We start from the raw sequence: 13,640 nt of genomic DNA on the forward strand, positions 1-13,640 counted from the left end.
GAAAATGACGAGTACAGCGTTTAAGATACCTCTCTTATCCCATTATTACATCCCCAAGTTCGAGCAAGAATTAAAATAATTTTCGCACGAACGCATCAATCGTTCGTCATTCTCAATCGCTGACTGAATTTTCGTCAATTCTTCCGTACAAAATGTCCGAAGAATAAGGCCTTTCTTCTCTACTGCGTCCGAAAGGATTCGGAGCAACCGAAATATCCGTTCGACTCTTCTTTTGTCGAACGATGGTCCAGGTCATTATATCCAACATTTGGATGACGTATCACACCGATAACTCGTATATCTTTTGACCCGCAATGCATGTACCAGTGTCACGTAGCTCTATCGCCAGCGCGTGAATACGTGTGTAAATAGAAAATAGAATGAGAAAATAGAGGACCAATTTATCGATGTAAATAGACTGGCTATGCGACGGCGGGGCGTTGAATATACAATAAAAAATAAAAAAAACCTTGACGCCCGTTGAAAGGTGGGTGTACGACCCGGGCATCGCCGGGCAACTTGGTTGGCATCACTGACCTATAGAATGCTATCGTTCGTTGCCGTCAAAGCGACGTTGCCGTTTTATTGCTCGCTTTTATTTGCACGTCGACCCTCTTGAATGGCCTAGCTTCTCTGACAAGGTAAGAAGTTGCTTAAAAAATTTACATGCAGGCGGTTTGAAATTTTTCAGGTTCAAAATTCGGATCGACAAGTAGTGTGTAAATTTTTAACTAATTTTCGAAATTGTTAACCACCTTGAAGCACTGCGCGAATCTTTCATAGTTGAATCAGAATCCTTTCGAATTTTGAGCTTCAGTTTATCAGTTCGAATGATTTGGATATTCGCCCGGCACCTCATTAAAATTATTTATTCAATTTAAAAGTGAGATTAGCAAAGAGCTGATTGGCAAGGCTGGGGTTATCGTGGTGCTATATTAAAGTCAAGGTAAGTTCAATTTCCGTGATACGATCGTGGCCGTGATGAGGTGATGCAGTCAGAGGCTATCGTGTTCGGCTTGCACATAATTTGAGCTGATTGCGACCAGCGTTTTCCCGGCGGAATCGGGGAAGGAATTATTCTACAAATATTAAAAAAATTTCACAGTGTTAATGGTGGCAATCTGCGGAAATCAGCACCGCACCGAAACGATACCAAGTTTAGAAGTGGCGACTGTTAATGTTTAATACTGTGCCGTAGCTCTTTGCCTTGTCAAATGTACAGTCGATATTAACGTCTCGGTGACGGATCAGCGGGTTATTAAAAAACGGCGCGTGGTGAAAAGATGGTGGAAAAATATTCCGAGCTATCGTTCAACGGCCGTACGGAATTTCTGTAAACATTGGGAATTCGAGGATTGCCTTGTAAATGCAGTGAGCGACGCGACCGTGGGATCTTGGTGGGAAAACTTTGGAGTAGCTACTTTGATTCCTATGGTAATCAAGGCTCGGCACGCGGCTGTGAACTCAAAGGGATGAATAGTTTGATGTGTGTAATAATTATATTGTAATTGTGACAGGAATCCCTGATTAATTACCGCAGATAATGTTCCTTCAGGCTTGAATGCTGCGGGCTGATTATGCGTACGGCTCAAGTTGATTCTTCCATCAGAGAGACCGGCGATAACGGCTCAAAATGAATGTTCACCGTACTCTTTACTCAGTTTTTCAATTATTTAATGCACTCCTGCGGTTCTTCTTCTCAAACTTGTGGCGAAATTGATGCATAAAAAGTTTGGGCATTACGCAACGGTTATAATCGTTCCTCATATTATATTGAAAAAAAAGGAGAGAGAGAGAGAGAAAGATGAGAAAAAGTGGAAGAAGTCAACTCTAATCGAATCACGGTATTTAAACAGTAAAGTTCCACTTTGAACATTTTCTAATCTTGAAACGATACTTTTAATCTTGAAATGAATGTCTCGTTAGAAAAATAATTTGAGCCTGATCGGTGCAAAGGTTCTCGGGATATTGTAGCCTGCGGGTTATATTGGTATAACAGAATCAATAGGAAATTCTTTGAATTATCGTTATTATACGTATAACTTACGTGGAGCTGAATAATAATGATGTAAAATCGATCTGTTACCATTTGCTTCAATTTGGAGATAACAGGCTGGAAAATTTCTCATTATTTGTACCTGCTCCGAGAATCGGAGTCTGTTCGATACCGGCGGCAAAAGCGAGACGCGAATAGTTCAGGGTGCATAATAATAAGAATGATAATAATAACGTTACAACTGTCCCAAGAATTCCAAATTAATTACGACGCAGATAACGTGGTTCGAATTCCTGACGTCGCGGTTGAAACACGCCGTGTACCGAGGTTGAATATCTTCATTGGAATCCATCGCACAAGCAACAACGAATGGTGCATCGGGGTGTAGATTTGAAATCCCTGATTCCCCTTTCTCTCAGACACGTAAAGGTATGCATAAATAGCTGGTAGAGTTTTAGGGCACGAATGAAATTGATCCACAAAGGCTGTACCTACGATTCCCCGTTAAGCCCGTTTGCGGCGTGATCCCGCACGAACGGAAAGAAAGTATCGCGTGTGCGTGCATTCATTAGCGTCTAGTCGCATGGTAAACAGTTCGTGAAGCGCCGCGGTGTTCGATCGGTGGGAAAAGAATATCTGGCACGTGAATGGGTGAGATTTGAAAATTTTCAGCGATCCTTGTCGCGGATGATTGGCTGGTCGATGTCTGAGCAATTTTCATCACTCCGAAAGCCTCGACAGGGTTTTTATGTTTCCGTGATGGCAGATCGCTTCTGCGCGAGGAAACTTAAGGTTCAAACTGCGACATTGCAAAATTTGAAAAATGTCAACTGAAGATACTTGCTACCAAGTGACTACGGTATCGGTACGACAATTAGTGCAAAGTTGCATCGTGATAAGGTTTTCTTGGCTGCAGCTTGAATCTGATAATTAATCAGCTTTAAAGCTCCAGCGACAACCTTAGAAAGATAAGCTAACAATTTGTATAATAGAATGCGGAGACACGCTTGGCAGACGCGTTCAGGTGCCGGTATACTGTCTACGAGACCCTCTCTTGTTTGAGAGTATAAATGAATGAAATAAAATTACGAAATGGTCTGAAAAGCCAACGTGATGAAAGCCTTGTTTCTTTTTCGATAAATTGACATCAATTATGTCGGCGCGGTTCTCGGGTACCGCCCTGATCCATTAGATCTCCTCCTTTCCTCGTCAGCAAAGTGCAGTTAATTTGAATAATTTGACGTGCCATTTCACCGGCGATGTTCGAACTCGGAAGAAGCTGAGCCCAATCTCCGAGATGCGCGGCCTCTGATTGCGGAACTCGAAGTAGTCGGCGGACCGGCAGGCGAGGCGCCGCCGTTCAAGCAATGCGGAATGATGGAAATGAGCGGGTTTAACAGCCCCGGGCGTGTATTTAAGCGATTACAAGAAGGTAAATAAATTGAAACTGCAGCTTGAAAACGGAAGGCGAAAGTCGAGTTGACTTTCGTTCCTTGGTGTGTGTGCTCAGCCTTCGCGCCCCCCACCTTCGTAAAATATTTGTGTTTGACAAGCGCAAAACGGTTTATCGTTTTCCGCCCATATCTGCATCTGCAGGAGAGGTTCGAACTCCGGACGGGAACGCCGGTCGGATTTCACCGCGGCATTGTTTCTGCACCGTTAAATTGCACATCGAATGTAATGGCACGCATGTACTCGTCGTAGTAACTCTTCGGATGTGACAGACAATTATCGAGACGTCGCGAGGCGAAAATTGAAGAGGTGTAATAAGTATAGGAATGAGACAAGAAAATCTCCGGCACGATTTGAAAAACCCGGAAGAAGCCTCCGAGTACGGAGATCTACGCTTGATATTTGAATCAGTGAAAATTCAATTCAATTCAATTTTGGAAAAAAACAGGGCATACACACTGACGATTCAATGACTTTTCATTGATATTTCATTGATTTCTCGGTGTATACGTGTAACTAATTCGTATTTAGAGACTACCTAGTTTCTCGGACTCGCGTTTTATTCATCTTTAATTCACGAAACAGACCAGCGAATGAAGGATTTTGAAAATTTGCACATATTCGATTTCCGAAACTGTCGTTCCCGCATTCCTGACAGCACAGGGTCACGCGATACAATTTCACGTTCATTAAGTATTGTCATTTGCTTCGCCTACCTTTTTCGTAAATCTCCCAATTCGAAGTCTCTGCTTTCCACGGCGTCGCTGATATCGGTGATATTTTGTTCCTACACCGTCATATTGCCATCGCGGACACGATGGATTTCAAGAGAAAATAAAACAACACACCGCAGCCGCAAGAGTTCGATCCTTACTCGCCAAAAGGCAATTCGCGCGTCAGTGCTTCTCAAGCTGACAATGAATCGGTAGAAGGATCGGCAAGAAACTGATCGTCCGAACGAAAGTTGACAGAGAAATGGTTACAGGGTAGTTTTCATATGTGAAAACGAAATTCCCAACGAATCCAGAAAACGCGACGCGTTTTTCGGAGACGACTGACCGCGAGTGTTATCGTTCGATTTCTTTGCGGTTGTTCGAGTCCACGTGCTTGAATATCTGGAACACGAGTGATCCTGCGGTTACACCCGGCTTCTCTTCCCGGTTATATATGCCCACGGCTACCAGGTTCGAGTAAAAACAGATCCGTTCTTCCCAGCGTTTAAAACGTACCGATCGCGCGCGCGCCTCGGAGAGAAATGCTAGCGCGAGCTGCGGAGGCAGCGGCGACTCGCTCCTTCGCCTCGTCTCTTCTCTTCTCTTCCTCTTCTCTTCACTTCTCTTCGCTTCTCTTCGTTAGTTTGTGCGCAACGCGGCACAGACGGGACTCGAACGGGCCCCGGAGCGTGGCATCGGGTCCCCGTCGGTCCCAGCGGTGCTCAGAACCGGGAACGAGCGTTGGGGCAGTAATCGGAGAGCACACGGAGCACGCATATGCAACGGGAGCTGGTCCATGGCGCCGTGCAGGAACTCTCGTGGCACCCACGTGTTCCCGGCATTTCTCGATCGTCGACTCTGTATCGATCAATACTTTATACCGATCCGCCAATCGGAATTTCGCGGTAGCCGATCGTCCGCAGCTGATCAAAGTGCGAACTTCGTCTCCTGGAGATAAGTGATAATATGGTCGTATACGTACATACCGTATTATATGTACTTGTATGTGTATGTACAGAGGTGGATTATACGCATGCTCGTAACGATTGGCGCGTCGATTGATGATAGACGTAACTCTGGATGAGATGCTCCTAACGCTGATGCGGCATGGTAATATCAATTTTTATTCATCGTAGCCCGCAGCGAATTATGCATGGGTTATAAATTGACCAGTTTATTCGAGTGTACGCACAACTTGAATTGAAATTTAATGAACTTTACGCTTTGCTGTATACTTTGAAACTGTCTATGGATTCAATGAAAATGAACAAACTATGGAATATCACTCGACCCATACCATGCGTATTCGTATTATATACCCTTTCGAATATCAGGAATAAAAAATGAAAACTCTATTTCAGTGGTAAATATTCATTGGAATGTAAATGGAAAGGTATTGTATATTGTAATAATTCATGGAAACATCGAAGATCCAGGAAATTTCGGTCAAACAAATTTTAACAGAAGTGGGCGTGATAAATTATCGATAACGTAATTGGTTACCTGATTTTCGGAAGAACTACAATCGGAATTGATCGTATAAATTCTGACGAGCGTTTCAGAGAAAAGCGATACTTGCGTCATCTTCAAACTCGGCAAACATACCACGGGGTGAAAAATTTTAACGATGGTCTGTGAATCGGAAAAATTCAGAGTAAATCAGAAAACTTTAATAAAATTTGCGTTGGGTGTGTGTGTCTGTGTGCATACATGTCGCTGTGGACTGCAAATTGCATCGTAAAGGTTTCCAGTAATTTTCTAGAGCTGATTCAATAAACAATTTCACGGTCGATGATTTTATTCGAGGAATTGGTAAGCGGGCGGGGCTCTGTACCTTTAGTTTGTTTGACAAACCACCGAGTTTCTCCCAGTTTGTAAACGTAAATACATACACGGTGACTCGAGCGAGTATTTTACGCAGCGTGGCGCGGGGCTTAATTTTGGAGCGAGACGTCACGGCGGGACGGCGGGTTGAACAAACACAAATATTCGGCTGTGTTGAAGTAAACGTAAAGCATGCACGTAATTCGAATGGTATGTTAACACTCCCGAACGTCAGTTTATCTCCGCCATCGAAATCCTCGAATCGTGAATATCCCCCCTCACCCGTCGAAAGTTCCGATGCCTCGGAAACGTGAATCGACAATGCGAAAAAGGGGCGAGGATATTGGCGGAAGTCTTTACTCTTCTTCTATTACCGTCGCGATCGACGAAAGGATGGCTTTGGCTGGCGCCGCCGCTCGACTTGTCCGTGGTCAGTGCCGCAGCGGGGACACAAACTGCTCGCATTCTTTGCCCGAATAAGGTGAACTCATTCAGCCAAGTCGGAGCTGTGAGCGGCTATCAATGCCGGCGCCTTTCTCTGTGTACCTATGACGAAAAGAGGAACAATCCCTCTGTCACCCTACTATGTTTTTCACTCCGAACCCAATCGCGTGACTCAATCGTCGTCTCATGCGACTGCCAAAAGCAGCATTATTTCGCCGGCAGGCGATCCATTACCAGCTTTATCAGGCATCGCTGCAACGAGTTCCGGTCCGTGATTATCAGAGTATTCTCACCGGTAACTCGATCAAATATTTGCGGCGGTAGGTGCAAGGCGAAACAGCCCACGCATTTATTTCTTTACCGGATTTCGATTAAATTCGCGATGGCAGCCGAGGGGTGAAAACTGGGTTGAACCATCGAACGGGTTGTTCGGTCAAAGTCACGATTCGTACCATCGGGAAACAAAAGCTCAAAAATGAGATTTCGGCTTGAGGCTGTTCGCCGTTTTTTGCAAAGAGAAAGCGACCGTCATATCGTTGCACCGATCGCTTGTTCAAACAGAATCGTGCACGCTGCAGCGGAAGAACGAGCTGGCTAAACCCGTGGAAGAGAATCCGTTACAAACGCTGCGGGTCAAAGTAGGTATGCCAACAATGAAAAATCCGCGACCTCGCTGCAGGCAGCAGCTCCTGCACATGTTTGCACGAAAAATTGCGAACAGCGTGCCGCACAGTTATGGCAACGCGGCATTGCTGCAAGGATTCCATTTAGCGATTCGTTTCTGCAAATGAAATTTGCATTCAATTTCCTGAAAGTGCAGTTTCTGTCGGCTCCGATTTAGACGCTTTGTGAAAATTGTATAACGGACCGGCGAGAAACTCGATGCCACAAAGGGCGGCGGTTGTGCGGAGGAAAAATTTTTTGCTTCGGGAAATGAATTTCATTGGTTCGGGCACCGTGTGCGGTAAGAAAGGACGCTGCAACGTCCTCCTCCATCTCTATTGGAACAAAACCGTGGAGAACGAATGTGACCCGACGAAATATTCCCACGTGACCATTCGAAAACTATCCCAGTTACAGAGCGAACGGCTGCCGAGAGCATAATATTGGACAATCGCTGGTTCACCCACCTCAGGAATACGCCTTCGTAGGTCTAATCGCTCGGATGCGCCGCAAGTTACATCTTCCGCCAGCCTGGCTCAAATTGCTGCAATTAAATACTGGATGAATGGATGGATGGGTGAGTGAATTGGATGGGTGGTCGCTCGAATACCGTCGGGAGGTTCCGCCATTTCAATGTTCACAGCAATAGGAAAAGTACTTACAATTTCAGAGATTTCATTTTCTCGAATTTAACCGGAAAGTCAACCGCACTGCGGTTATTATCAATGGTTGGAGGTAATTACTTACGAGTAATACATACCGGTAAATATTTTCACATTACAGCACCGCATGGTGATTGTATTACACGTGAATAACCGTCTCTGACATAGAATTAGACAAGAACCCGGTCCCATGAAATAATCTTCTGCTACAGAATGCGTAAGCAAGGGTGACGTGAAGCTGCTTTGAAACGATTCGGTGTTCAAGGGGGCAGGCTACACCGAAAATTAGCGTATACGTCACTCTGAATAAAAGCCGGTTTCACGAGATACGTCGGCGTTTTGGTTGGAGCGTAAATTTTAGTCCAACACCGTTTTCCGCGCTAGCAATTGTAGCCTGTAGTTTTCCCGGCTATTCATTGATGAGAATCACTTGGTCGATTGTTACAGAGATTCCGGGATGAAGCATGAGAGTATAACGATTTACCATACGCGCATCGATGTGGCGGGAGGAAGAGGCGCGCATGCACATCCACACGGCACAATAATGCATTCAATTAGGACTCGAGTCGAGAGCTCCCACTGTGAAAGAAAGCGTTGCATAGATTAGGGCATACAGTTGTACGAGGTACAGACACGTTCGCATCTCTGCCGCCCCGTGTACAGTCGGAAAGAGAGAACTCGGGACTAACTAGACCGTCAGTCAATGACCGCGGTCCATAAACTCAATGCAGAGGAGCATCTGCGGACGAGATTTGTGATTACGAAACGTCGATGAATGACACAACGATACGCAACCCATCTATGCTTCCGTGCGTCTGTGTACACGTATGGTGATCAAGTTCGGCAAGAGATGACTTAATCTATTCCTGATTGGAAAGCCCTTTATTTGACGGTTGATGAAAGGCAGATGAGAGAATTACTGCGAGAACAATGCCTCGCGCCATCAGCGGTCGAAAGTAGGAAGATGAACCGAACCCTCCGGAGACGGATGCTGAATGGGTTAAATAAGTGACTCGATGCGTTGTTAACGGTTAAAGATCTTGCTCAACACCTTCAATTTTCACGCTCTCCGCTTCGACGTGGGGTTTTATTATTCGCGATCGATAATACAATCCACTAAAGTATACTTCGGTTGATGGAAACTTCTTCGACGTGGTCTTCGCCGAGGTGTGGCTCGTGCAACAACGACTTTAGTCTGCAGGGTTTTTTTCACCTCGTCAAACCACGAACCGGACCCTAGCAGGCCCAGCCTCGATCGAGACTCGTTTGCGAAGCTGAGGAATCCTCATCTCGTGGTTACAAAAATAAGACTGATCGCGCCGAATGACCGACGACGTGATCCCGTGAAGCGAAATCTCACAGCGCATACTTTTTTTCATCTCCTTTCTATCTTTCAATTAGCCAGCGAAAATAAGGCCCTCAATCTTCGTTTACTCCGTGTTCACTGTGTTGACAATTTTGGCCGTAATCATTATAGGTTGCCTGATTCACAACAGCGGGAAATGATCTATTCAATGATTTATGTTCTCGATTAATTAACCCGACGTGATCGTAAGAACAAAGAGTTCAGATCTTGCGACGAGGCTCTACGGTTTATCTGATGCAAACTTTCTTGTTAATTCGTGAAACAAATTGAGATAATTACATACTCACAATTGAGTGAGAATAATTTGATGATCGAAATTTTTTATGTCGCAGTAAACACAGTACTTGGTTGTCCATCGTCACTATTATCTATCATTTATGACGTGACTCAAGGATTGGAAATAGTGAAAAATCGGCAGAGAAAGTGACAGACAATCAATCATGGGATTCAGGTGTCAGTTGACTTGTTTGGACAAATATATTTGTAGAAATTGTGCCGCGAACGGTGTATAATTTTCATCGTATCAAGTTCAGTAATGGTTGACGTTGTTAAAAAAAATACAATAATAATTATGTTATGCAGGAAAGACTCCAAGTCGCTTAGCGCAATTACGCCAGTTGTGAATGATAAGAGGTAAAGTTATGAGGCTGGCGCCAACGAACGGGGATAGTTGAGATGAAGCAGGCAGGTACTCGAAGGTGCTTCATGCCTGAGCTGAGTGTACGTAACGATTGATTATCCGGCGACCAGTTGAACCCGAGACGTTTTGCGAGCTGTTTAAACGAGAGAGTGGCGAGCTTGCAAAGTGATGCACGTTATACGTGCACCTCGGTAATACGGTGTATGTGCAGAGCCTGGCTCAAGTTGGCGTCGACCTAGATTCGTTACGGCACCGAGATAAACCCTTCTGCCATTAGCGAGCAGCGCACAGGAGATCCCGTCACTCCGACGCGACGCAGAAAACGGTTCATGTATTATTTTCTTGGATAACCTTCGGAGCAGGTATATCACCGTGCGTAATTGCACTATGTGTATTAATTCAAAGAGATACCGTTTCCTTTGAAGTTGCCGGCTCAAGCCGTGAGCCGACAGTTCGGTTCGCATTTTTTGGAGGCTGAGAAACCATTCGTCGCGGCTATCGCCGATCACTCGATTATTGCCAACTGCTCCGCTGATACGCTCTATTTTCCTGAAACGGGAGAAGCGGAAGTTTTTTTGCGGGGAATTTTGGGCGAATGAAATTGAAACAGAATTGCAAACAGAATTCTAATACAGCTATTGCTGTGCCGGTAGAATGGGAGATTTATCCGCTTCTACACATCAATGGACAGGAAGTAGACTTGTTGACGCCACGGCCATTGACACCATGTTCTCCATAGATTTTAATGTGGCATTGAGTTTTCTCTTACACCTGATTGATTGCTGTACATGGGACGCTCGCTCTTCGGTTTAAGTCGAGATAAGACGCACGATCCCATCTACGCTTGTTTCTGTTTATTAATCGATATTATCCGTTGAATAATGTCGCAAAAAGAACCAAATAAAGATTTTTAGACGTTCCGTCAACTATGGTAAGCATTTTAAATCAATCGAACTATGGATCGCTTTAGATTAGGTGTGAGAGCTAACTTAAACTTCGTCATCGTTTAGCACGATAACTTTAGCTACCACATGGACGAGGGTCGATAAACGGGCAATACCGACGATATGTTTGCATCTTGATATCCCCGATTTTTGGTTTTTGTTTTTGCTCTTTAGAATTCTTTCATATTGAAAGTTTCACTTCATAAATGAGGTTCAAAAGTATTTAATTGTAAATACTACTTTACTTCTATCATTAATTGAATATTTCATTGTTATCCTAAAGACTTCTGTATTAATAATGAAACATATTATAGTCTTCTTAAGAGGACCCCCTTCAGGGCCGAAACTTCGATTTTTTTACTTTCTTTCATTTCGACCTCGACACCGAGAACCTTACTCGTAGTAACAAGATAAGGTCGATAAAACGTTCAACAGAACAGGAAGTAGATTTGACAGTAGTTGTTTATGGCGTCGGACTGTTTTTCCAAAAGTATTCAGAAGTCGGATTTCGTTGCCTGTCGATCAGCCCTTGACTTTCGCTGCAATAGAAAACACCTTTCGTTTTGATCTTTGAAGGATTCCTCCTCAGAAGGAGTGTAAAGAGTTGCGCATGGGTGGCAAAGAAATTGGTATAAAAAGTAAAGAATAAAAGAGGTAAAAGATTCTCAACGGTTCACTACTTTCGCACTACATTAATTACACGCTTTTCTCGTTAACGCCACGCGGAGGAACAGAGGCCGGCTTTCAGAGGTCTTAACTACGGTACGCGAGTCATCGCATTGAGCTTTGTTAACTAGACTGTGTACATAGGTACGTACCTACGTAAGCAGCATGTGCGGTGCATATGCCGTTCCGTTGTGGGATTGCGGTTACGAAATAGCCGGCATATGCGAAAAAGTGTAGCGCCTTCGTGGCCGGCGCGGGTCACGAGTACCTCTTAAATAGATTGACAACTTCACTGTCCTTCTGCAAATACCGTAATGTGCCTTAGACGTTGAACGGCGTCGATGCAGGACTCGGGTCGAAGAACCTGCTCTCGTATTTCTAGTCTCGGAATAAATCGCCGTGCAAGATACTCCCCATAGCATTGTGTATCTGCGATACTCTGCTTGTCGAGGTGAGAAATCCGCACTCCCAAAAAGCATCCGACTCTTAAAAGAGCACCGCCCTACGTGCTGGAAACGGAGCGTATCTTTAAAGTGGGCGAGTTTTCGCTCGGTGCTCTTTCTTCCCTGTTCCTTTTTATCGTCCTGCCGTCGACAACGTCTGACCCTCGGTATCTACCTCTTCCGTAATTCCGGCGAAGCTCGACGGGCACAACGTCGAAATTACCCGCGCTTTGCATCGTGTAGAATTCACCGGGATTCCAGCTAGCTAGTGGTGCACTTTTGAACGTCCCGAGCGATACGAATCTTATTCTCATCCTGAATCTTGGGGACGAGGAGGAAAATGGTCAATAAAAACCGGCAAAGCGACGGTGTTCCGCTTTCATCTTCCGCGCCAACAACCCTTTGCTACGTCAGTTCCGGCCGTCGGAGCCTGCGACTCCAACTTCAGCGTCAAGGCAGCACGTGCATTATACATATACCATGATGCACCGTGGGCACGAGATGAACTTTGGTCGTATTTTTGGCAGGCTATTCACTTGTTCGCTGATGCACATGTCGCTTCGAGCGTGTGTAGGTATGCAAGATTTTTGAACGCAGTATTGTCATGCCGAAAATAAAGCGCCATTATGTCATCGCGGAGTATAGAAATAGCCCAACCTTGCCTGGAGCCACGGATCGTGCAGTTCCATAAATAAACGTTACTCTCCTGTGAATCCCGTGCACTGGCGGCATTCGCGCGAGTTTACGTCACGCTGCTGCATGCCGCGGTTCGTACCGACCAGCAAAACATCTTCAATGAGTATACCGCACAAGTTAATTGTTTGGGGCAAAAAATATCACTCGTCTTGATGCTGATCACATCTGCATTTTTCCTCGCGGAAGGTCCGCCAGCGCAAGTGTAGTGCTGGAAAATTGAGAAACGCGAAGTTGCCGCTGGGACTAGAGTCATAAATTTTTCTTCAATTCTTTTTACCCACAGATCAATACGCCGGGATTTCGGATTTCCTTTTCGTGGCAAAGCTACTTTCCTCATTCCAAAAGGAGCCGTAAGCTGTTCGGACATTTGTTTACGTAAATCGACGACGCACAATATTTTTCATGTTACGTTACATGAGATCTCAACATGTATTATTGTAGCTGTGCTCATACACGGTGACATATAAGCTCCTTATCCTGTACCTTCGCTGATTCTGAGCACAGAAGCCTTTCGTCTGTCCAGTTAAACTTGCGACCAGTTCCAGTTGGTACAAGCTCTGACATTCTGGACCGGTCATGCTGTGAAACGTTTGGATATGATGAAACGTGACAGAAGTTACCAAAGAATTCCGTGATACTGTGGTAATATCGCAAACGAAAGGAGATACTTTTTAGGTTGGCGAAAAACGGACCATATGCTGGTATATTTATGAACTATTCAGGATGCGAACCGTTGGGGGAAAACTTTCTGACAACTTCCGTTGTACGGTGGTTGAAACGTAATGCACATATTCTATGCAGAGATTTAACACGATCTCGTAAATCCAAATATTTATACGAATCGGAAATACGGGCCGTACGGACGTGGTAATAAATTTTCCGCGGGTCGAACTAGATTCAACGAAGAAACGATTTGTTCTCGTGATACTGCAGCTGTTGGTTCGATTAAGGGTGCATAAATATTCCGAGGCCCCGATTAGGGCGTGGATAACGTCGGCCTGTAGGAACCGCCGGGAATAAGGTGAAAATTTTACGTAGTATAGATTGTGAGGTCTACCGACGCACATCGCGATGCGGTCCTGCGCTCAAACATTGGTCTCTACTAATTAACACGTTTAGAATAACCGATGG

General features: G+C 44.9%; 2 protein-coding genes across 2 annotated transcripts in view; one reads left to right on the forward strand and one right to left on the reverse strand.

The window, feature by feature from the left end:
• LOC124181340 (tissue inhibitor of metalloproteinase) overlaps positions 1-4,682 on the reverse strand; it is a 51,517-nt gene extending 46,835 nt beyond the window's left edge. The window contains exon 1 of the mRNA XM_046567815.1: positions 4,165-4,682. The gene's annotated coding sequence lies outside the window, so the exon portion shown is untranslated. The remainder of the gene's footprint in view (positions 1-4,164) is intronic.
• The window catches only part of LOC124180721 (synapsin), a gene marked incomplete at its 5' end in the record, with an annotated part of 91,081 nt that overhangs the window by 64,605 nt on the left and 12,836 nt on the right, over positions 1-13,640 (forward strand). The gene's annotated exons all lie outside the window — the stretch shown is intronic.

Source organism: Neodiprion fabricii, chromosome 4 (assembly GCF_021155785.1).
Source record: "Neodiprion fabricii isolate iyNeoFabr1 chromosome 4, iyNeoFabr1.1, whole genome shotgun sequence".
In the NCBI taxonomy this organism is placed as follows: Eukaryota; Metazoa; Arthropoda; class Insecta; order Hymenoptera; family Diprionidae; genus Neodiprion; species Neodiprion fabricii.